Below are 23,663 nucleotides of genomic sequence, written 5' to 3'. Positions count from 1 at the left end.
TCCTACTTTCAAGGCCACAGAAGTGCTATTCACTATATTCACTATATCTAGAAGGCTCTTTCTCATGATCAATGATTCCTCAAAGTGTGGCTTTGGGCAGGTTACTTAATCTCTCTGTTCTTCCATTTCCTCCTATGTTAAAATGATGATAAGGATAGGACACACCTATCAGAGGACTCCTTTGAGGATTATTATTATTGTTATTAGAAGTCCCTTTCACAGTTCTTCTTTCACACATATCCTGTTCATTTCCTTCACAGCACTTAACAATTTGATATTACACATTTGCTTATGGGCACCTTCAGTGTATGCCTTCCCCACTAGCCTCTGACCTTCCTTCCATGACAGCAGTCACAATCACGTCTGCTTTGTTTACCGCTCTGTACACAATGGCTAGCACCGTGCAGGTGCACAGACACCTCTCCAAAAAAAATCTGTTGAACTACAGAACGAATGCATGGATGATTCAAATGCCTACCAGGACAACATGGCAGTAACACAATAAATGTTAGTTTCCTCCATGCATCCATCTTGCCCCTCCTCTATGGGTCTGTTTCCTGGTAATGGGTGGAGATGCAAGTACTTGAGCAATCAAGTGTTTCCATCTTTAACACTACGACTCTAGGGTGAAAAAAATAAGAAAGATAGGAACCTTTACGTGAGGAAATACATAAAATCTGTTTTAAAAACTTTTAGAGAAATTTCACTTCTAACCTAGAATCTACCATTAGATCCACTGATTTTTTTTTTTTAGTCTTGTCTCTGTCATAAGGCAAATTTAAAAAAAGTAATTCTCTTACAATAATGTTCTTTCTCTCTGACTCTCTCTCTCTCTCTCTCTCTCTCTCACACTCATACACGCATGCACGCACACACGCACGTGTGTTTTTCAGCTGGGAAATAATAATTCCAATGACTAGCTAAGTTGTCTCTAAAGAGCAAGTGTTTTGATCTTGTCAGGCAGTCAAAAGGTTAAAATTCAAACAATGGCATCTTTCTGGAGTGGGCTTATTGCCTTCTTCTTTCTCTCCTCAACCTCCTTTTCAAACCAACAGCCCAAACTGGTTTATTCCTCCTCCTCCTTCTGAAGAACTGGAGCTGAAGCGCCATAAGGAATCCTGGCATGAGAAATGTGAATGTGTTTCACAAACTGGAAAGTGCTTCAGAAATGCAGAGCAATGTGTCAGAAAGACCTAAGTTTTTAGATCAGACTCCTTTCTATTACTCAGACCTATTACACAGTCACATGAGGACAAAGATGGATGCTGTAAGGAGTCCTAATAGTAATACTTATTATTATTCCAAGAGCTAGCATTTATTTAGAGCCAACTGTTAAATAAGCTCTGGTAAATGTTTGCCTAAATCATCTCAATTAATTCTGTCTAAGAGGCAGAATTCTATCATTACCCTAATATGACAGACGAGAAAACTAAGGCTCAGAAGTCATCTGCTCAAGCTCCCACAACCAAGGTGGATGAGCAGAACTCACACTCCTGTCTGACTCCAAAGCCCCCACTTTAAACACCAATGACTTCTCTCTCTAAAGTTCTCAATTTAATCACTCCCTACTCCCCAAGACTTGAATCGCACCCCCATAAGTCTGCCCGCCCCGCCGTTCTCACAAACACACGAAAGTGGGGAAGTGCGGCCTGAAGATGTCTCCTACAAAAGCAGTGAATCTGAGGAGCGGCCCGAGGAGAAGTGTTAGGGGACTGAGGCTCCAGAGACTGTGGCTGCTGTCGGTCGACTGCAGGGCAGAGAGTGACATGGTGCTCCTATGAATCCCTTTATCGTCTTTATTTCACGGTGAAATAGCGAGTGTGGGGAGACTATGAGAATAAATATGGTAGATACTTATTAAATGAATGAAGCACTTTATCTTTTTAATCTCCTAATTCCATCTTGAGGCACTGATGACGGCAAAAAGTGCCTTGCACAAACCCTGAAAATATGTATTTTTTAATAAGGAGCCTCTTCTGAAAAAACTCAAGGTGGTGGCAGTTAGCTGTACCTAATAGTTCCCGTGTTGCAATATTTAGAGGGAATCATCTAAAACATAAAACAATCCATCAACATAATAGAAAGTAATTAACTTATAAAAAAAATAAGGTGACCAAAGGATTAAGAGTATTCATCACACATCAAGGCAAGCAATATTCCATAGACCTAACATCTAACTATTACACAGCAACTAGCAATAAACAAAGATCGTATCATACAGTTTCACTGCAAGGCAATTTAACGTGTTCCACAATACAGAACTGGAAAAAGGGAGGCATAATTACAGCACAAAGGAGGGGTCAACACAGAGATAAGGAAAACTGGGCTAGCACCATCCTCTCAGTCACTCATGCATGCAACCAACGCCCACAGACACCATGCTGGGCTCTGAAGACAAAATCAAGAGAGACTCAATGTGGATAGACCCTCATCAAACTCACAGTCTGCTGAAGGGTCTACTAGGTGATAAAAGCTAGGTGATTGTACTAGGTGATAAAAGCTTTAAGGAAGAGAAGTACAGGCTGTTGTGGGAGCTCAGGAGCAAACCAGACTAAAAGGGGTTGGCACAGGCCTCTTAGATTTAAAAAAAAAAAAAAAAAAGGTGGGGGGGGGGAATGCAAGCTGGTGCAGCCACTCTGGAAAACAGTATGGAGGTTCCTCAAAAAATTAAAAATAGAACTACCCTACGACCCAGCCAATTGCACTACTAGGCATTTCTCCACGGGATACAGGTGTGCAGTTTCGAAGGGACACATGCACCCGCATGTTTATAGCAGCACTATCGACAATAGCCAAAGGATGGAAGAAAGAGCCCAAATGTCCATCGATAGATGAATGGATAAAGAAGATGTGGTACATATATACAATGGAGTATTACTCGGCAATCAAAAAGAATGAAATCTTGCCATTTGCAACTACGTGGATGGGACTGGAGGGTATTATGCTAAGCGAAATTAGTCAGAGAAAGACAAGTATCATATGACTTCACCCATATGAGGACTTTAAGAGATGAAACAGATGAACATAAGGGAAGGGAAACAAAAATAATATAAAAACAGGGAGGGCGACAAAACATAAGAGACTCTTAAATATGGAGAACTGAAGGGGTTGTGGGAGGGGGAATAAGCTACATGGGTAAGGGGCATTAAGGAATCTACTCCTGAAATCATTGTTGCACTACATGCTAACTAATTTGGATGTAAATTAAAAAAAAAAAAAAAATTAAAAGAAAGACACAAAAAAAGAATTGGACCCTCAACTGATTGAGACACCCAGGGGAAAAAAAAAGTACCCTTCCATCCAACAGAACCATTAACCCAAGGAAAAGACACTTATTGTATTTAAATATCTACTATACCGATATACAATAAAGTGAACAGGAATTCTCCAAGACATGGGATTATGAGTGATTTTAATTTTCTGCTTTATATTTTTCCACATTTCCTACGATGAGCACATACTATTTTTACAATCCAGAAACAAAATAGCAAATGTTACAATTACAAACAAAAAAGGATATAGAAAAAAACCACCATACAGGGCTTAAGACTTTTAGGTAAGAGAGAGAGGACCAATTTTGAAAATGTAGCCTATGTCAAGTCATCTGGCAAAATTTTTTAAGAACATACTATGTGCCAGGTCTGTGACAGGCTGTTGGGAAAAATAAGCTGAAAATATAACCCAGACACCTTCCTATGGCAGGCTAAGTAATTTTTATTAAAAAAAAAAAAAAAAAGAATAAAAAGTAATAAACCTACAATGAGCTGACAAATTTGGAGCTGAACAAACACTCTCCAGAGAAGCCTCTAAATCAAGGAATGCCCCCAATTCATTTTTCAGAACAAAAGAAAAGTACTTCCTGTAGCAAAATGATTCTTCAACACAAATGTGATTCATGAAGACCAACCAGTCTCCAGAGTTCATGTCCCACAGCCTCTGTTATGACTTGATGCCTCTGCAAATGCAGTCACAATCTCAAGCTCGGTACGTCCAAGACCCATTTTCTTCATCACCTTGTCTCTCGTTCCGTCTCAGTTAAGGCTTTCACCACCCACTCTTGTCACTCAGGCTAGAAACCTAACTCCTCTTTCTGTCTCATCAGCATCCAAATGCCCCTGGAATGCCTCTCAAACCCTTCTCCCCCCTATCCTCACCGGCATGGCCCTAGTTAAAACTTCATCATGACCCAGTAAGACCTCTGTATGCAGCAGTCTCCCAACCATCTCCCTGTCTCCAAAATCTCTTCTCTCTCCAAACTCAGTGTGATTTGACTCAAATCACTGACCTGGCCAGTCACCAACTCAGAAGCATACATATGATGGCTCTCCTTGGTGTCAGCATGCTGGCTCCTTAGCATGGTATTTAATACCTGTCACATTCTGGACCCAGTGTACCACTGCTAAAGCCTACTGAACAGTAGTTAAGAGCACAAAGACTTGGGGTGAGACAGATCCAGGTCTGAAGCCTAGCTCTGTCACTTCCTTAGTCCCAAGACCTTAGGAGTTCAGCACCTTTCAGAACCTCCAGTTCCTTACTTGGAAGAGCAAATAAGATATGTATAAAATGCCTGGCACACAGTAACTGACCAAGAAATGTACCCCTTCTTCCATCCTTCAATTTCTAATGTCTCCTCTTCCCAGAAGGTAGAAGTCTAAATTCCCTCTTCTCTGCTCCCTAGAAGTTTACCTTGCCTTAAGGTTTCACTCTTTTCTCTACCTACCTCCACCACCTCCCTCCCACCTTCTCATGTAACTGTGAGTTATGCAAAGGGAAAAACTGTGCCTCACTCATTTTGCAGTCTCCTAGGGCCGAGAATGTAGTACGGTATGGCATCAGCTTACTGAAGGGCTCCTGAGGCTATCTTTCAAAATGGACCCACCAGACCTACGACTTCTCTCCTGTCCTGGATAAACTGGCTACACCTCTTCTACTTCCCAGGCCCTGTTCTTCAGGAATTCTCTTCTCTGAAATATCCTCCACACCTAGTAACAGACCTGACATATAGTAGCTACTTATACCTATTAATGGGATGAATGATGAATATTCTTTTAACACATGATTTTAAATACCTGCATATTAGCACACAGAGGTACTATCAACCGATTTCCCCCATTGTTAAATATGGACATTGTTTCTAACATTTCACCACTATAAATAATATTCCCATAAACATTCTCTTATATAAATGTTTGTGCACATATTCCTAGGAGTAGATTACTAGGTCAAGGAGTATGAATGTTTTGTGTCTGTGATACATAATGCTCACTCTTTGAAAACCATCTTTATGATAGTCATGAAATAGCATTATGACTCACATATCATCCAATTAATAAGCAAAAGCTTAAAAACTTACAATAACTTTAGTGTATAGAATGTGAATAGGTACAGAATCGAAATATATAGAATTTGAACATGATGACGAACTAAAACATTACATCTCTAACCAGGTTTTTCTTATCTGATCCTATTAACTGAAATAGCAAACTATTTGCTGCCTATCATAAAATTATACAGGCGATAGTTTCCAAAATAGGGAAAGAAGGAAGAATAGATGGTATTCAGCTCAAAATAATCTTGAATTAAGAAATATCCACATAAAGTGAGTCAAGCTGAATTAAGGCTTAAGGACAGAAGGTTCAGTTAGCAGCACCACTTCACATCAAGGTTTGTCGATAATAAATTGAATATCAGATGTCAAAACTGTTGCTAAGTGTTCAATTTCTCTATCAAGAGAAAGAAACAGAGAAAGGATAGACAGCTTGGCTTCTGCAATTAAAGAGACAAAAAGCAGGCAACGTTACTCCATTAGCCACAACTGCAGAAGCAGATCATTATTATGCAGTTTTAACGCAGAAATAAATATATCAGTGTATGGCAGACAATGTAATGATGCAAACTGACACGAGGCTTATTTTTAGCCTTCCAAAGGTAACACTCTCTTAAATTAAGGAATGGCTACAGTTCCATGTCACTGGTATCTTCCTCCCCAACTTCCTCAGCAAAGACCAGAGGATGCTATATTCTACAAATTTATGGCCCAGTCTTTAAAAACATGGTATCCATACGTGGTACACACAGGCCTGAAATCATTATTCTGATGATGACTAAGGGACTTTATTTGTTCAGAGTAATGATTTTGAACAAAATCTGGCCTAAAATCTGGTTCAAGCCAGGTTTAATTGACTATGAGAAATAAAGAAGGTCTACATAGGGAGGAAAAACACAACAATCCCAAACACCAGGCAGCAGCATTTTGCTCTCAATAAATGCTGGCTTTATGGGCTCAGAGAAAGAACTCACTTTTTCACATTCAAAACGGTAGCGATGAACTTATGAATAGATTTTGTATAAAATTCTACGACAAATCCATTCAGAGCTAGGGGCTTGGCTTTGTAGTGCTATCTTAACCCTCAATAAATCTGGAACATTTAAAGGCTATTAAATTAACATTTCCCTGATCTGGCACCTGTAGTCAAGTTAATTTGTCAAAAACATTTCTACAGTTTGTCACTGGACACTGTATTTTCTGACAAGTTAAGTTTAAAATAAAATTGACAAAATCTCATTAATTTCCTCTGAATCACCAACCTTGGTTCCATTAAGCTTTTATTATTAAGAACGTCAACTGTCACTCTTTCTTTAACAAGGTCAAGTTCTGATGTGGGTACTTCCAGGATCCTTATTATATTAATAGAAGCTAGTAAAGCAGTGCAGTGTGGTGGTTAAAAGCATTAAGTTGTGGAGTCAGAGAGACCTGGGTTCAATTCTCAGCAATGCCATCTACTGTGCGTCCTTGGACAATTTTATTTAACCTGAGTCACTATTTCCACACAGCAAGAGAAAGCTCCTCCAGGAGTTGTTGAAAGGATTCAATGATACCGTGCATATAAAAAGCACTTATCACTGTGCCTAGTCCATACTAACTGCTCAAGAAATGTTGGCTGTTTATTTTATTAGGTTTCCTTTTTCCCCCCTGCTTTTACATTCACAGACTTAAAAACAACAACAGCAACAACAACAAACCAACTTTATTGCTACTCATAGACTGTTAAAGTGGCAAGGAATTTTAAGGGTCGTCCCCTCTAAGCCATTTTCACCAAATGGCTGTCCTACAACCTCTTCAGAACACCTTCACTGATGAGGTCCCTGCCACACCTTCAGAGACAGACCCTTTCCTTTGTTAGGCAAAGAGTTTTGGTGGCTGAAACTGTTTCCTTCTACTGAGATGCACTCTGCAGATTCCAGGCACTGATCTTACTTCTAGCCCCCAGGAAATTGTAACTAATCCACCTCCACGTCCACAGACATCCTTCACATAACTGAGAGCCTCAAACAAAGTAAGTTTTGTTACTTTGTGCCATAGAATGAGCCAGACTACAACTATGATCCTTTCAAAGAGTATAACATAGCACAGAAAATAGTACTTCCATCAGGTTTTCTTAGATTAGTTATTTTCATAAATTTTCTTTCTACAGCATCTATTGTAAATGTAAATCTATAGTCTTGGACCCAAAAACAGGGAAGGGGGTTGTTGCTCTCAGGAAAGTTTTCCTCTATTAAAAATAAATCGTCCATATTTTGAGGCTCTGACAGTCTTCTTCCGCTTTTGAAAAAAACAAAATGCCTACAGCTAATGGTTTAAACAATCTAACTGTTATCAAGTGAAATTTGGGTAACAGCCTTGGATAATTTTGTTTCAAGATATCGACTTGCTCAAACACAGGTAAGAAATTTTACAAAATGGGGAGGGGGAAGGATGAAGAGGAGAAAACGAAAGCCTACCCATAAACTGTATCAGGAATAACAACCATCTTCTTTCTCAAAGTCTTAAATTCAGAAAGCAGCTCCTGATACTGTCAGTTTTTACTATCATGGGTTATATTTGTTATGTAAGTCTTTGCAGGGTCTATAGAACTGGTCTGGACCTTGAGCTGTGCAACCTTGGGCAAGCCCATAACCTCTCTGAAAGCCAATTTCCTTAGCCATAAAACAGAGATGAGACTACCCACCGCAAAAGAATGGTAGGGCATATAAAGTAAAAATAAAGCATGGTAAAACCACTCTGTGAACTGCAAACTGTTCGACCATGAGGATGTCAGTCATTCCTCATAATTGTTACCTAAGTTATTAATCAGACCAGGCAGATCTTTGGATAAATCGTCCCTTCAAACAAACATAAAGTTGAGAAGCAGAGGCAAGAGGCAAAGGTCTCTATCTCAGTAATTAAAAGAGAAAAGCCACTGCATCCTCTTCTCATCCAGCCTCAGGATGTTCCGGCACATACCAGAAGGTGCTCTCACACAAGTACAATCCAGCCATCTTAAAGCATAATGGAATGTAAAGTGTCCACTTTGAATTTTCATAGCCATTGTGGGATTCTTTAGATCATTAATGTTACACAGCACTTTGCATTTAATTATACAAACAACGGCTTCTATAATGATGATGATATCAGGGAAAAGTAATTTGCATGAACTAAGCCCCATCACCTAGGGTAAGTATAGGAACCTCTTCATTATTAAATCATTTATATAATAAAATCAATATGCTTTAAAAGTAAAAATAGGTTTTTTAAAACCATAAAGAAGAGTTACATGTTTTAAACTCTATCAATTACCATAATATAATGAGTCTTTTTAAGATTTAATATCAACTTTTAAAATTAAAACTCAATGGAGAATGTATACTTGGCCCCATTACTAGATGATGTATCTCTACAAAAGGTTACAGTACAGCTATCATCATCCTCCTAAATTATATGGAAAATTTGGTACAACCCTCCACTACCCCCAAGGACAATTTAATTCCAGAGATGGTGAAGTATTTTGAGAATATAAGATTGTATAAATATTGAAGGAAGTCATTCCAATGCATATATCATATTCATTTCTTGCAGGGCTTCAGTTGATTAAATATTACAAATTTTTAAAATGTCAATATACAACTTAAATTTTTTATTGTGTCCTTAATTTTGAACAGTTTTTGAAAACGCACAAATTTCTACACAGTAGTACATTCATGGCTAAGTGTTTTATCACTTTAAAATTCAGTATTTCTTAATGATATAATCCAAAAGTTTTACTGAATCATTATTTAGTAAGTCATAAAAACCTCTTAAAATTAATCTTTCATGCACATCTAGCTTATTCAAAGTTAGAATTTAATTAGATGGCCTTGGCACAAATGGGCTTACTACTTTATTTGCTTAATCAGTATATGTCTTTTCAGTAATTATAATTAATTCGAATCCCTGACGCACCTCCTAGCAAACAATGTAAAACCATCAGACAAAATGGAAATAAATAGCTTTACATTTCTCCAATGACGACATTCCCTTTCATTCTGGAAGCGCACACGTGAAATAGCTGGGGTAGGTGTTACTCTGTGCAGGAAAAAGCCACACAAAGAACCTGTACCTCTGGTGACAGAAAGAGGCTTGTCTACATCAGAAAAGACATTACCTTTTTGACATTATGAAAACGATACAACAGCAGAGAGCCAACTGAGAAAGTTTAGGTTTACCAGTTTGCAAATGCATGTTGAAATACAAACAGCAGCAAGAAAAAGACGGACTGAATTATTATCTGTCTAGAACAACATTTCCGGTTGAGAAAAATCACTTCTAACTATATAAAAATTTTAATTGAGAAGCAGCCCAAAAGAGTCTATCAGGCCTTTATCCCACATGTCTCTCAGATACAATGAAAGGAAAAGTAGCGGCAGAAAACTTTATTTTTACTTTTTAAGATTTTATTTTTAAGTCATCTCTACACCCAATGAGGGGCTTGAACTCAAAACTCCGAGATCAAGAGTCACACACTCTACTGACTGAGCCAGCCAAGCACCCCAGAAAATTTTATCTTCAAAACTGAGAGGTCATGGGGCACCTGGGTGACTCAGTTATTAGAGCACCTGCCACGTGATTTCAGCTCAGGTCATGGTCTCATGGTTTGTGGGATTGAGCCCCGCATAAGGCTCCGCACTAACAGCACAGGGCCTGCTTGGGATTCTTTCTCTTTCTTTTTCTCTCTCTCTCTCCGTCTCTCTCAAAATAAACAAACATTACATAAATAAATAAATAAATAAATCTGAGAGGACAACAACATCCACCAGATAAAACTGTCAGCACTGAGTAGTTTAAAAAATAAAAAGCTCTTCATGAGTCACACTGCTCAATGAGGTCACTGGCCTAGCAGGACAAAGCTAACCAGCTCCAGAGCAGACAGCCTTAGTGGGAGATGGGACTAGGCACGAAGACCCCATTCCTCTGAACACAGCCCCTTTGTGAACGGGCGGGTCACAAGTGCTGGCTGCCTTTTGTTGGGCACCTATCAGGGTCCAAGTACTTTTCATACATTGTCTCATTTATTGTCCCCAATAGTCCTATGACGAGCTCACTCTCTTTTATTTTTTTTATATGAAATTTATTGTCAAATTGGTTTCCATACAACACCCAGTGCTCATCCCAACAGGTGCCCTCCTCAATGCCCATCCCCCACTTTCCCCTCCCTCCCACCCCCCATCAACCCTCAGTTTATTCTCAGTTTTTAAGAGTCTCTTATGGTTTGCCTACCTCCCTCTCTAACTTTTTTTTCCCCTTCCCCTCCCCCATGGTCTTCTGTTAAGTTTCTCAGGATCCACATAAGAGTGAAAACATATGGTACCTTTCTTTCTTTGTATGACTTATTTCACTTAGCATAACACTCTCCAGTTCCATCCACGTTGCTACAGAAGGCCATATTTCATTCTTTCTCATTGCCATGTAGTATTCCATTGTGTATATAAACCACAATTTCTTTATCCATTCATCAGTTGATGGACATTTAGGCTCTTTCCATAATTTGGCTATTGTTGAAAGCGCTGCTATAAACACTGGGGTACAAGGGTACAAGTGCCCCTATGCATCAGCACTCCTGTATCCCTTGGGTAAATTCCTAGCAGTGCGACTGCTAGGTCATAGGTTAGGTCTATTTTTAATTTTTTGAGGAACCTCCACACTGTTTTCCAGAGCGGCTGCACCAGTTTGCATTCCCACCGATAGTGCAAGAGGGTTCCCGTTTCTCCACATCCTCTCCGGCATCTATAGTCTCCTGATTTGTTCATTTTGGCCACTCTGACCGGTGTGAGGTGAGCTCACTCTCTTTTAAAGCTGAGGAATGAGAGATTCATGAAGTAGGCTACTGCAAATCTCTCAACTAGGGGGGAACATTGTGCGAACCCAGGTCTGTTCCACTCTAGACCCCTACCCCCTTGCTGAATCCTAGTCCTGAAGAACTCTCGGATAGGCCTGGGTATTTAGGGAAGGTCACAATGGCTTCCGATTCATGCCGCAGCCACCGTGTCAGGGCTGGAAGTCCTGGACAGGGAGCCTCAAACACCCTTCTGGCTGAGACACACAGGAAGGCCCTCCTCCTGTGGCTCTGCCTGTCACATGAAACTCTGCAAAGCTCCACAGGGAGCTGCTACTAGGGAGGGACACTGGGGTACCTGCTTCTGGTGTTACCTCTTGTGTACAGGCAGAAGGCAGGAACTATTTCAGACTTCCTTGCCTCTGCGCTCACAGAAGGGGCTCGATACATCTTTACTGATTATGTTTCAGAAGTAAAACATAAGGCAACACCAGCTCCATGAAGAGTTGGTAGGTGGGACCCTCTGCTCTAGTTTTCAAAAAGCAGGGGCCAAGTACCAACTGAGGGGCCCCAGAGAATCCTTACTCCTGGATTGACAGTCTCATCAGGAATCGTGAGGTGTATCCGTTACTAAATGTGGCTACGCAGGTGGCAGTATCCAAGGTGCTCTGATGATGACAAAGGAGGCAAATAACAATTAGGTCCTTGGAGAGCCGGGCAGGCAGTGTATGACATCAACATGGCATCAAGCTCCAACACAAGCAAAAGGTCTGATGAGACAAAGGCTCATCTCAGGTTGCAACTCTCTGTGGAAACGGGCAGCCCAAGACCTGCTCACTTGCAGAAACTGACAAGGCACTCGGGTCCCTGGGTCTCCTGGGTCTCTCCTCAGCCCCCTGGCATTATTTCCCTCGTGTTCATCCCGAGTCTTAGTCTAATCTCCTCTGAGGTCCTAACTAAACCAGACATAGGGAGAGTCGGGATTTTATCTTATTAAAATAGATATGGCTAATTTGTCTTTTCAAATTCATTTTAAATTAAATTGGATTTCCTCGGAAGGCTGCTAGGTCAGTTCCCCTGCTGCGAATGCAGGACAAAGGTTAATTGCGCGCCCTTCACCAGCTCTTCTGCTCTCCTGGGCAGGCTCAGATAACCTGCCCCCGAGAGGTGGGGAAGGCTTTGGTTTATTGGGTGATAATGTTGCCATTAAAGCCATTTACCATTATGCCAAGAAACATTTTATTTTTTTTAACTAAATAACAAGATATGATAGCAATAACAAGAATGAAATGCAATTATGTTACCAACTGATGGTTAGTTATTCTCAAGCACAAAATCCAAAGAATAGGACTTCACCTATTTCCTTCCACAAAAGGCCCCAATACAGGCGAAAGTACGCACACTTTTACAACAAACTGTTTTCTGGTTCCAGTGTAAAATTCCATTAACATTTGCACTTAATTTATCTCATTTAAACTGTCTATGTTCATGAAAATTTAACCCAGTAATTCCCTGTTATACAAAGCATAACAAAGTATGAATATTTAAATCCAATGTAAATAAAACACTTTATCAATTATATTTTTGTATTCTAAATTAGTGACTTCACTTAGCATGTCTGCCTTGCACAGCACCACACTATTTTTCAATTAAAGGTCCAGATGTTTCAAAGGCTCCAGTAGGCAACGGCAGTTATGAGAAATGCTTTATCTGCATTGTAATCATCACCACCACATCAGCTCCAGGCTGCATTAACATCCTCATGTTTTATTCCAGCTCCCTTTCTAACAGAGCAGGTAATTATACAACACAGCAGAGAAACACAATCCTAAGAGCTGGACAGTTTCCGTACAAGCATCCACCTGAGCAACACATCCTCACACACAATCTTAAAATTTGGGGGTACTGCTTACGAGGAACATTGACCATCCAGAATATTTAAATAAGAGTGAATCACAGGCATACCAAGTTTAGCTTCAAATACTATTAAAATGCAGGATGCCTTCAACAGACACATTTATGTATACTGAAAATCACCTAGAAGTGTGTGTGTGTGTGTGTGTAAAAACCACTAGCATTTGTTACAGTATAAGTCACTTCTACTCATTCTTAATGCCAGTGTCATCTCTTGAACAAGTCAATTCTATCTTTATCCAAAAATGACAATTCACCCGAGCTGAGACTGAGCAAGTATAGCAATTTTCCAGCACCCGTCAGATAAAAAAAACAATACAAGGGCAGAACAAAATGCAATTCTGACAGCAGCAACAAAAACACTATTGCATTTATTACTTAGTTAATTAAGTGACTCCCTTTCCCCCAAATGGAAAAGAATACCATATAACAAACACTGCTATGCTGAGTAAACACAGTGTAATCTAATGGGAAAAACACAGTAGTACCTCGTTGTTAAGAAAACTGACAAAATTCCCTTGAATTATGATTTTGTAAATTACTCTACACATATTTTTGTATTTTGAAATATTCCAAGAGGAGATGCCCTAAGGAAGACACTATTCAAAAGATAAATGCCTTTTACAAACATTAAAACCTCTGACAGGTCAAATGCTGGCAGTTTCCACTTCAGCATCTGAAAGCAGACAGCTTCCATTCCTTTCTGAAGGAAGCTTAGGTGGAACATTTTTAATACATCACCATGTCACTTTTTAATGTGCCCCAATCTATTAACCACATGGCAAACTAACAGGGATTTTTAAAATATGGGCTTTATGGCTTTGTGCTGGTGATTAATTAAATAAATAGCCACTGTTTCACAAATCATCCCTCTAATTAGTCTAAAACAGACACTTCGCAGTCACTGGTACTGCTGCCATCTGAAGCTCACAGAAGGGCTGGAGCGGTGCGGTGCGGCCGCGTCTCGGTACTTGGGAGCCCACTGTCGCGGGCTCCACGGCTGGCATCCCACCCTGCCACCCAGAGGCAGAGGTGCCATCGCTGCAGGTGCTGCAGTCAGCTGGAATTTGATTCCAGCTGCTCAGAAAAGATGTTCCCCTTAATTATTCTCCCTCACCCTAAAGGAAACAATGGAACAACAAAGGAAAAAAAGCGCCACCTCCAGCTGCAAACAGAAGAGTTTTCACCAACACTTTTGCTGGACTGAGGAAGAAAGTTGGTTCCAGCGATCTACTTTAGGAATAAATAGGGTGCGAGGTCAAACAGGCTGTCCTTAGAACTCAAAACACGTTATGTCGTTCTCCTGAACTCAGATATCAAGCAATTACTTCCAAATTTTATTATTTACAAGACTGAGAAGTTCACTCTTTTAAAAACTGATAGAATTCAATCTAACTTGTTTTAGTAGCATATTTTAAAAGATGGTAATTTCTCTGAAAGCAAATTAAAATTAGAGACAATTTTTAGTGCCAAGGAAAAAAATCAAATGGGAATATCTCAAGAAACCAATTTTCTTCAGGAAATACATTAAGTAGTTTCTTAATCTTGGTATTTCAACTTCATTAGGTATGTTTAGAGGAAGGAAGGAAAAATGGAAGGAAAGGAGGAAGGGAGGGAGAGAAGAGAGACAGAGTGGGTGGGAGACAGGGAGGAAGAAAGGGACAGAGGGAGCAAAGGAAGAAGAAAAAGAAAAGAGGGAGAGGAAGGGGGAAAGGGACTGAGAAAATTCAGTGGGGATAACACACCCAGTGTGCTACAGAGTATTCTGTAGAGAGGCTGTCCTTATTTCCCCTCTAGGAGGCCATTTCTAAGAATGGGAGGAAATGGGATATGGTAAAAAAAGACTTGGCCCCTGAAGCAAGATAGACTAAAGGGTCTTATGCTCTTGGCTACATCATATAATCCAGTTTAGCCTATTTCCTTCCATCCTGTACAAGATTTTAGCCCTTACTCTATATACCTACAGGGACAGTGAGATTCTGTGGGTAAAGCACCTAGCACACTCCTTGCACAGAGCAGATGATCACAAAAGGATGAACATGATGGTGGCCATGAGAAATGGGTTGAAGGCAGAGCCTGAATTACTTATTTTCACCCTACAGCACCTTTTTGAAAGGGCCAAGGTGACTGCAGCCCATACTGCACATGCTATGTCCCAAATATGAAAAAGAGGGACAAAAGCACAAAATGTACATGAACACAGAACTACCACACATGCTCACTGTATTGAAGAAAACCCAAATCACCAGCACCTAAGAAGAAATAATGTAGTTTCTCTAACTTTCATCTTCATTGGCCACAGAGATAGGGGAGGAGTGTTTCTGAAACTATTCATGTTATAGAAATTGGAAGGAAAAAACCCGAGGTTTCCAAGGATGTGGAGAAAAAGGAACTCTCGTACACTGTTGAGAAAGCAAACTGCTGCAGCCACTCTGGGAAAAAAAATACGGAGGTTCCTCAAAAAGTTAAAAATAGAATTACCCTACAATCCAGCAATTGCATTGCTGGATATTTACTCAAAGAATACAAAAACACTAATTCAAAGGGATACATGCACCCCTATGTTTATAGCAGCACTATCTGCAATAGCGAAGATATGAAGCAGTCCAAATGTCCATTAAATGATGAATCGATACGGGAGATGCAGTATGTGTACACACACACACACACACACACACACACACACACACACACACAGGAATATTATTCAGCCATAAAAAGGAATGAAATCTTGCCATTTGCAATAACATAGATGGAGCTAGAAAGTATAATGCTAAGTGAAATAAGTCAGAGACAGACAAATACCATATGATTTCACGCACATGTGGAATTTAAGAAATAAATGAGCACAGGGAAAATAGGAGACAGAGAGGGACAAACCAAGAAACAGACGCTTGTTTGTTTCCGTTTGTTTTTGTGAGAGAGAGAGAGAGAGAGAGAGAGAGAGAGAGAGAGCGCGCGCAAGCAAGTGCAGGAGAAGCCTGATGCAGGGCTTGATCCCACAACCCTGTGATCGTGACCTGAGCTGAAATCAAGAGTCGGACACTCAACTGACTGAGCCACCGAGGTGCCCCAAGAAACAGACTCTTAACTGTAGAGAACTGATGCTTGCCAGAGGGGAGGAGGGTGAGGGGTGGGTGAAACAGGTGATGGGGACTAAGGAGTGTGCTTTGATGAGCACCAGGCGTTGTGTGCAAGTGGCGGACCACTACACTGTACACCTGAAACTACAATAACACTACGTGGTAACTATACTGGGATTAAAACAAAAACCGTGAAGAAAAGAAAATGGGCTTTGGATTCAACAAGATCTAGCTTGAAACCTGGCTTCACTACTTACTAGTTGGGCAAACTCAGGCATGTCTGTTCATCTCTGAGAAGCCTCAGTCTTCCCATCCCCAAATGGGGAAAATAAGATGTACTTTAAGGGGAAGCTGGGAAGAATGAATGAAATAGCACAGTAGGCACTCTGGCATATATTAGACATTCAAAGAGTTTCCATTGCATTAGGTTGAATCACATGAAACTGCTGACAGTCATCGTTTACAACCTACAAAAGTTGCAATTCCACATTGTTTCACCTACTACTACAGTGACTGAGACAGTAAGTAGGCATGAACTGGAAAAACAAGTGAAAATTCTCAAGAATGCAATGAATTATACTTCTACCAGAATAGGAAGTGAACCAACATATAAAAGGTGTTTTTTAAGACTGTTCATGATTCCAGTAACAGAGCAGCTAATATTTATTAAATACTTACTATAGGGCAAATACTATCCCATATATTTGACATCTATAATATTAGCTTAGGCAATCCCAAAAAACCTCAGTGAGACAGATTCAACCATTCTCCCCATTTTGCAGAAGAAACGGAAGCCTGGAGAAATGAAGTAACTTGATCAATCAAGGTCACACAGCTGGTAAAACCATGATGCCAACCTGGAGCTGTCCAACTCCTGAGCCTGAGTTCTTACCTGTCATTTAAAACTGCCTCCAAACACTGAAAAAACTGCTTGTTTTACTTTTAATAAAATTATGGGTGTTTTAGGGACTAGAATAGGCATTTCTCAAAAGAAGATATACAAATGGCCAATAAACACATGAAAAGATGCTCAACATCACTAGTTAGAAGGGAAATGCAAATAAAAACTATAATGAGATACCAACTCACACCCATGAGGATGGCTACTATAAAAAAAAAAACCCAGGCACAGCTGGGTGGTTCGGGCAGTTATACCTCTGACTCTTGGTTTCGGCTCAGGTCATGATTTGGGTTTGTGAGATTGAGCCCCACATCGGGCTCTGTGCTGACAGCTCCATGCTACAGCCTGCTTGGGATTCTCTCTCCCTCTCTCTCTCTGCTCCTACCCAGCTCATGTGCACACGTGCTTGCTCGCTTGCTCTCAAAATAAATAAATAAACTTAAAAAAAAAAAAAAAACAGAAAACTGCAAGTTGATGAGGATGTGGAGAAACTGGAAATCTTGTGCACTATTGGTAGAAAAGTAAAATGGTACAGCCTCTGTGCAAAACAGTTTGCCGGTTCCTCAAAAAATTAAAAGTAGAATTACCAAATGACCCAGAAATTCCTCTTCTGGGTATATACCCACAAGAGCTGAAAGCAGGGTCTTGGAAGAGATATGTGTACATTCATATTCACTGCAGCATTATTCACAATAGGTAAAACATGGAAACAACCTAAGTGTCCATGGACAGATGAATGGAGAAGCAAAATGTGGTATATATATACAATGGAACATTTTTCAGCCTTAAAAAGGAAGGAAATTCTGATATCTGCTACAACATGGATGAACCCTGAGGATTATGCTAAATGAAATAAACCAGTCACAAAAGGACAAGTACTGTATGATTGCATTTATACAAGATACTTAGAGTAGTCAAAATCATAGAGACAGAAAGTAGAATTGTGCCCGCCAGGGGCTGGAGTGAAGGGGGAAAGAAAGGGGAGTTATTGTTGAATGGATGTAGAGTTTCGGTCTTACAAGACAAAAAGAGTTATGGAGATGGATGGAGGTGATGATTATACAGTAGTCCCTCTCTTATCTGCAGTTTCCGCCTTCTACAGTTGCAGTTACCTGTGGTCAACCATGGTCCAAAAGCAGATGAATCCTCCTTCGGACATACTGTCAGGTCAATAATAGCTTTGGGCTACATCACAATTCCTACATCACATACCTCACTTCATCTCATCATGTAGGTATTTATCACTTCACAACACAAGAAGGGTGAGTACAGTACAATAAGGTACTTTGAAAAAGAGAGACTACATTCACATAGTCTTGTTTTTTTTTTTTAGTTTTACAATTCATTTTAAGCAAGTGGTAATCATCAAGTTAGCAATGGTTATTTTCAAAAGTTACTACGCTAACTGTGCTGTCATTTCTCAAGGATGATCAGATACCTAGAGTCACAGACATTTCCCACATAAGATGCATAATATCAGTAATACTTGGTTTATCACCACAACTGAGAAAACCAGACCTAGGCAAAGAACTAGGTCTGGGGACATGTATGGTCTTAATATAGTGAATGTTTAGCCTGCCCTGATTATTACAAAATCAGAACAGCACGAATATTTGTAAACTTTATTACACTATAGTTACAGTTGTTCTATTTTATTATTGTTAATCTCTTACTGTGCCTAATTTGTAAATTAAACTTTATCATAGGTATGGATGTATAGGAAAAAACTGTACACATAAGGTGTATCCACAGTTTTAGGTATCCACTGGGCGTCTTAGAACATATGTCCTGTGGATAAGGGTGGACTACTCTATGACATTATGAATGCATTTAACACCACTGGACTATATACTTCAAAATGGTTAAGATGGCAAAAAAACAAAAAACAAAAATACCAACTTAAAAAAAAAAATAACCGTATGGCGACAAGAAGCAAATAATTTACAAATCACTTTCTGGGGCTTCCAAAGGACGGACATGTCAATAGGCAAGCAAGCCTCAGCAATGATAGTATTTCATACCAGCACCTGCAGTGAGTAGGATGATGATACATTCAAAGTTCCAGTGTAAGCATGGCATTCTAGGGTACCACTTCTCCCTTTTCACAACGTTATTTAAAAAGGAAAAGAGGGGCGCCTGGGTGGCTTAGTCGGTTAAGCGGCCGACTTTGGCTCAGGTCATGATTTCGCGGTCCATGAGTTCGAGCCCCACGTCAGGCTCTGTGCTGACAGCTCAGAGCCTGGAGCCTGTTTCAGATTCTGTGTCTCCCTCTCTCTGACCCTCCCCCATTCATGCTCTGTCTCTCTCTGTCTCAAAAATAAAAAAATTTAAAAAAATTTTTTTTAAATAAATAAATAAATAAACGTTAAAAAAATAAAAATAAAAAAATAAAAAGGAAAAGAAAAAATCAGACATGTTTCAAAGTTTCCAGGAAAAATCCTAAAGTTTTAATCAGACAGCTACTGTGTTCCCATTATTTTATAGTCACACCTTTTCGCTATGTGACAAAGGCAGCATAGCTTTTCATTTATTTGTTCATATATCTATTTATGTTTACATTTCTTACTTCCTGAAACCTTTCATGTAAACAGTGAACAAGTCATCACAGAAAGGGAAATGGCACTGACAGTGGATGCTATGAATCTACTCCCTTTAAAAAAATAAAAATAAGTAAATAAATAAATAAATAAATAAATAAATTAAAGAAAGAAAGAAAGAAAGAAAGAAAGAAAGAAAGAAAGAAAGAAAGAAAGAAAGAAAGAATGAATGAATTCAAGTCAAGGAAATCCCCAAACACCATGCTTTCAAAGCCAGGATGTAAAAGCAATCACACTTGCATTTAAGGCTTCTTGGAGCCGCCTCTGTGGCACCAAATTCCACCAAAGATAAAGAAGATGTTTGTGCTAAGTTGGGAAAGTGGAGACATCAGCATTTTTACCTTCAGACCATTATTTCTGCTCTCCAGACAGCACCTGATAAAGCATCTAGAGTGTCGTCTTCTGCGCAGCCACGGCGCTTGTGAAGCCTGTGCTCGGGGGTTTCCCTGGGGTTTCCTTTCCGACAATTGCAGCAGAGACTCTGAGAGGGGCCCAAATGAGCTGCCTTAACCTTCCCGTAAACTGATATTTCCATAGAGGATTAAGACAAACATTTCAAATAAGCCAATTTCCTTTACTAAAAAACTAAAGCGACAACAGTAGTACCAAGAGAAATATATAAAGACAATGAATAAGACACACTTTTCTTGTCTTTCGGCATGCAAAAATATGAGCAAAAGGTTAGATGGGAGTGGGCTACACAATTTCCTGTTATTTCTGACACTCTACATTGGAGCCTAATGAAAAGTTATATAAGAATTACACTGAGGCCCTACCAGGGGGAAGAGGAAAAAAGTCTAAATGCTTCATGTTATCTGATATATGCTGATGCTGCATGGTATATATTTCTGTATTCCTGTTTATTGTAAATTTTTCTATTCAGAAGAATGCAACTATGTCTCTTTTCTAATAAGGCATGTCCAGAACTCTAGGGATGCCAAACGGTTCCCTGTTGAACAGGTGAGAATGAAAATCCCTAACTATCCTTGAGGTCCCTATATAAGGGCATAAGCTTCCTTATCCTAAAATGTGTTAGGCAGTTCCCCTGGGCCACAGGAAGTCAGAATTCCCTTCGACCCAAAGGGGTAGGGATATATATGCTCCTGAACTAACAAAAAGGAACGCAAAAGAAAAAGCTAAACTGGAGAATATACTTACTACATCCAAGTCTTTAGAAAGCTGAGGGGAGCCAGAGGGCCTTCTTAGCTTTGGTCACCTGCCAAACTTCATACTGCTTGCCTCATCTTCTTCTTCTTCTTCTTTTTTTTTTTTTTTTAAGTTTTTTAATTTATTGGGGGGGAGGGGCAGAGAGAGAGAGAGAGAGAGAGAGAGAGAGAGAGGAAGAGAGAGAATCTTAAGCAGGCTCCATGCTGTCAGCACAGAGCCCAACATGGGGCCCGGTCCCATGAACCATGAGATCATGACCTGAGCTGAAACTAAGAGTCAGACGCCTGACTGACTGAGCCACCCAGGCATCCCTCCTCTTCATTTTCTGATACTGTGGAGCCTTTCTTGCTTTTCCCTTTATGGTTGTGTCTCCCACATACCCATATTCAGTTTTACACTGTTACATGTATAATATGAGATATTTCACATTTAACACTCTATATTAACACTTCGAGCACTTCTGGAAAGAGAATGGCTAAAATTAAAACCAGCTAACATTTACTCTATGTGTCAGGTGCCAGGTTGAGCCCTTTACATATATTACCTCTTTTGATCTGCAAAACTGCCTTCACTCCATGATACAGATTAAAAAATGCTAAGAAGTTAAAGGAATCATCAAAAGTCACACAGCTAGAGAGAGAACTCAGATGGAAACCCAGGTCCGACAGGATTCAAAAGACCACAATCTAACTATTTTAATTCTCTTTAAAACCAATATATTTTTAAAGCTTTTTTTTGTGAGGAAAAGCCTTTTATTTTCAATCAACATTTTCATGAAGTCAAGAATGATGATATATTTATGCATAAATTGTCTCTTTATATCTTGCTCTTCCTTCTATAATATTCTTTCCATAGCATTTAATACAACACATTAAAAAAATATGTTCTGTTTTACAGAAGAACTTCTGTTTCAGCCACATGGCAAAATATGTACCCTGACCAACAGTCTAACAGAAAACATCTAAAGATTTGGAGGAGCACCTGGGTAGCTCAGTTGGTCAGTGTTCGACTTTGGCTCATGTCATGATCTCATGGTTCATGGGTTCAAGTCCCATGTCAGGCTCTGGGCTGACAGCTCAGAGCCTGGAGCTTGCTTTGGATTCTGTGTCTCCCTCTCTCTGCCCCTCCCCTGCTCGCATCCATCTGTCTGTCTCTCTCTCTCTCTCAAAAATAAAAATAAATAAGCATTAAAAAATTTTTTTGATGAAATTTAAAAACATTAATTTTACTTAATTCAATAGGCTAGTAAGTATTCAAGGAATTCACGAAGGCCCCAAAATTAAGTGACATGGGCAATGTGGGAAGAAAACAGAACACATTTTTTGCCAATATTGATGGTATTTGCCAAAGTGACATTAAGTGTCTGCTTTCTTCGTCAGATGGACACACAAGACACCCCATTCATAATCTATAATAAAGCTGGAACCCCAAAAACCCAGATGTGAGAGTAAATTAGATTAAGGTCCCCTCACCTGACAAGGAAAACTTGATGTCCAAAATACATTTTTTTCTCCTGAGACTTTATAACCACAACCCTCACATAAGATTTTCATGCCAAATTCACATTACCTGATAGGTGGACCAGAAAGAGTCAAACCAAGAATTTAAAGTCATCCTGGGGAGTTGGGGGGGGGTGCCTGGCTGACTCAGTTGGTAGAGTATACAACTCTTGATTTCAGGGTTGTGAATTTGAGTCCCATGTTGGGTGTAGCGATTACTTAAAAAAATAAAATCTTAAAAAAAAAAAAAGTCATCCTGGGCTGGTAGTGGCCCCAGCTACCAGACAAAAGCAAACAAAGCCTTGCGGGAGGAACCTGTATGACTCAATAATTCCAAAAGAAAAAGTTGCAAAAAATAAGTTGTTCCAGCCTCAAATCATAAAACACAGAAAGTATCATTTAAAAGACCCACAAAGACTGAAGTTAACAGAATGATCAGAAATAAAACAGAAAATAAAAGTTTAAAGAAAAAAATGTAAAGTATTAAAAATATAGGTAAGAGCAAGAGACTGTAAAATCTTACCCAGGTTGTGATCTGATATTATGGTTGAGTAAGACAATGTCAGTATCCTTAGGAGATACAAGCTGAAGTATTTAGGAGTGAATAGCAATTCTGAAATGGCTAAATAAAAGATAAATAAAGCAAATATGGAAAAATGTTAACATCTAATGAATGCAGGTGGTAGGTATAAGGGTGTTCGCTGAACTATTACTGAGAAAATTAATAAATGTTTCTTAACAAAACGTTTTAAAAATTACCAAGCAGATTTTTAGAATATCAAAATGGAACTTCTAGAAATGAAAAATCCAGGGGCACCTACCTGGGTGGCTCAGTGGGTTAAGTGCCCAACACTTGATTTTGGCTCAGGTCATGATCTCACAGTTTGTGAGATCGAGGCTGGCACTGGGCTCCCGATGATAATGCAGAGCCTGTTTGGGATATTCTCTCTCTCACTCTCCCCCTTCTCCGTCCCTCCCCTGGTCACATGTACACGTGCTCACTCTTTCTCTCCCGAAATAAATAAATAAATAAATAAATAAATAAATAAATAAACTTAAAAAAAATAAAAAAGAAAAATCCATTGACTAAAATTATAAGTGCAATGTACGAATTCCATAGCTAAAAAGAAAATTCGTGAATTGGAAAACAGAACTGAAGAAATTCCCTAGAATGTAACCCAAAGAGAGACAGAGAAAGTATGAAAAGCAGGTTAAGAGATATGGAAGACTGAGGAACATATTCTAACAAGTTTAACTAGAATTTAAGAAGAAGTGAGTGATGAATAAAGGTGCAGAGGTGAAACCTGAAAAGAGAATGGCAGAGAATTTCCAGAGCTGATGAAAGGAACCACTGCACAGACTCAAAAAACCCA

At 39.5% G+C, this 23,663-nt stretch overlaps 1 protein-coding gene and 1 non-coding gene across 9 annotated transcripts in view; both read right to left on the bottom strand.

The window, feature by feature from the left end:
- The window catches only part of MAPKAP1 (MAPK associated protein 1), a 244,954-nt gene that overhangs the window by 140,433 nt on the left and 80,858 nt on the right, over positions 1-23,663 (bottom strand). The window lies entirely within an intron of this gene.
- On the bottom strand, positions 18,517-18,646 carry LOC131492273 (small nucleolar RNA SNORA72). Its single transcript, XR_009251976.1, has one exon. It is a non-coding gene; the product is annotated as a small nucleolar RNA SNORA72 (small nucleolar RNA).

This window comes from Neofelis nebulosa, chromosome 12, assembly GCF_028018385.1.
Source record: "Neofelis nebulosa isolate mNeoNeb1 chromosome 12, mNeoNeb1.pri, whole genome shotgun sequence".
NCBI classification, from domain to species: domain Eukaryota; kingdom Metazoa; phylum Chordata; class Mammalia; order Carnivora; family Felidae; genus Neofelis; species Neofelis nebulosa.
The sequence above is the reverse complement of the archived record's forward strand: the minus strand, read 5'-3'. Positions and strand labels throughout refer to the sequence as shown.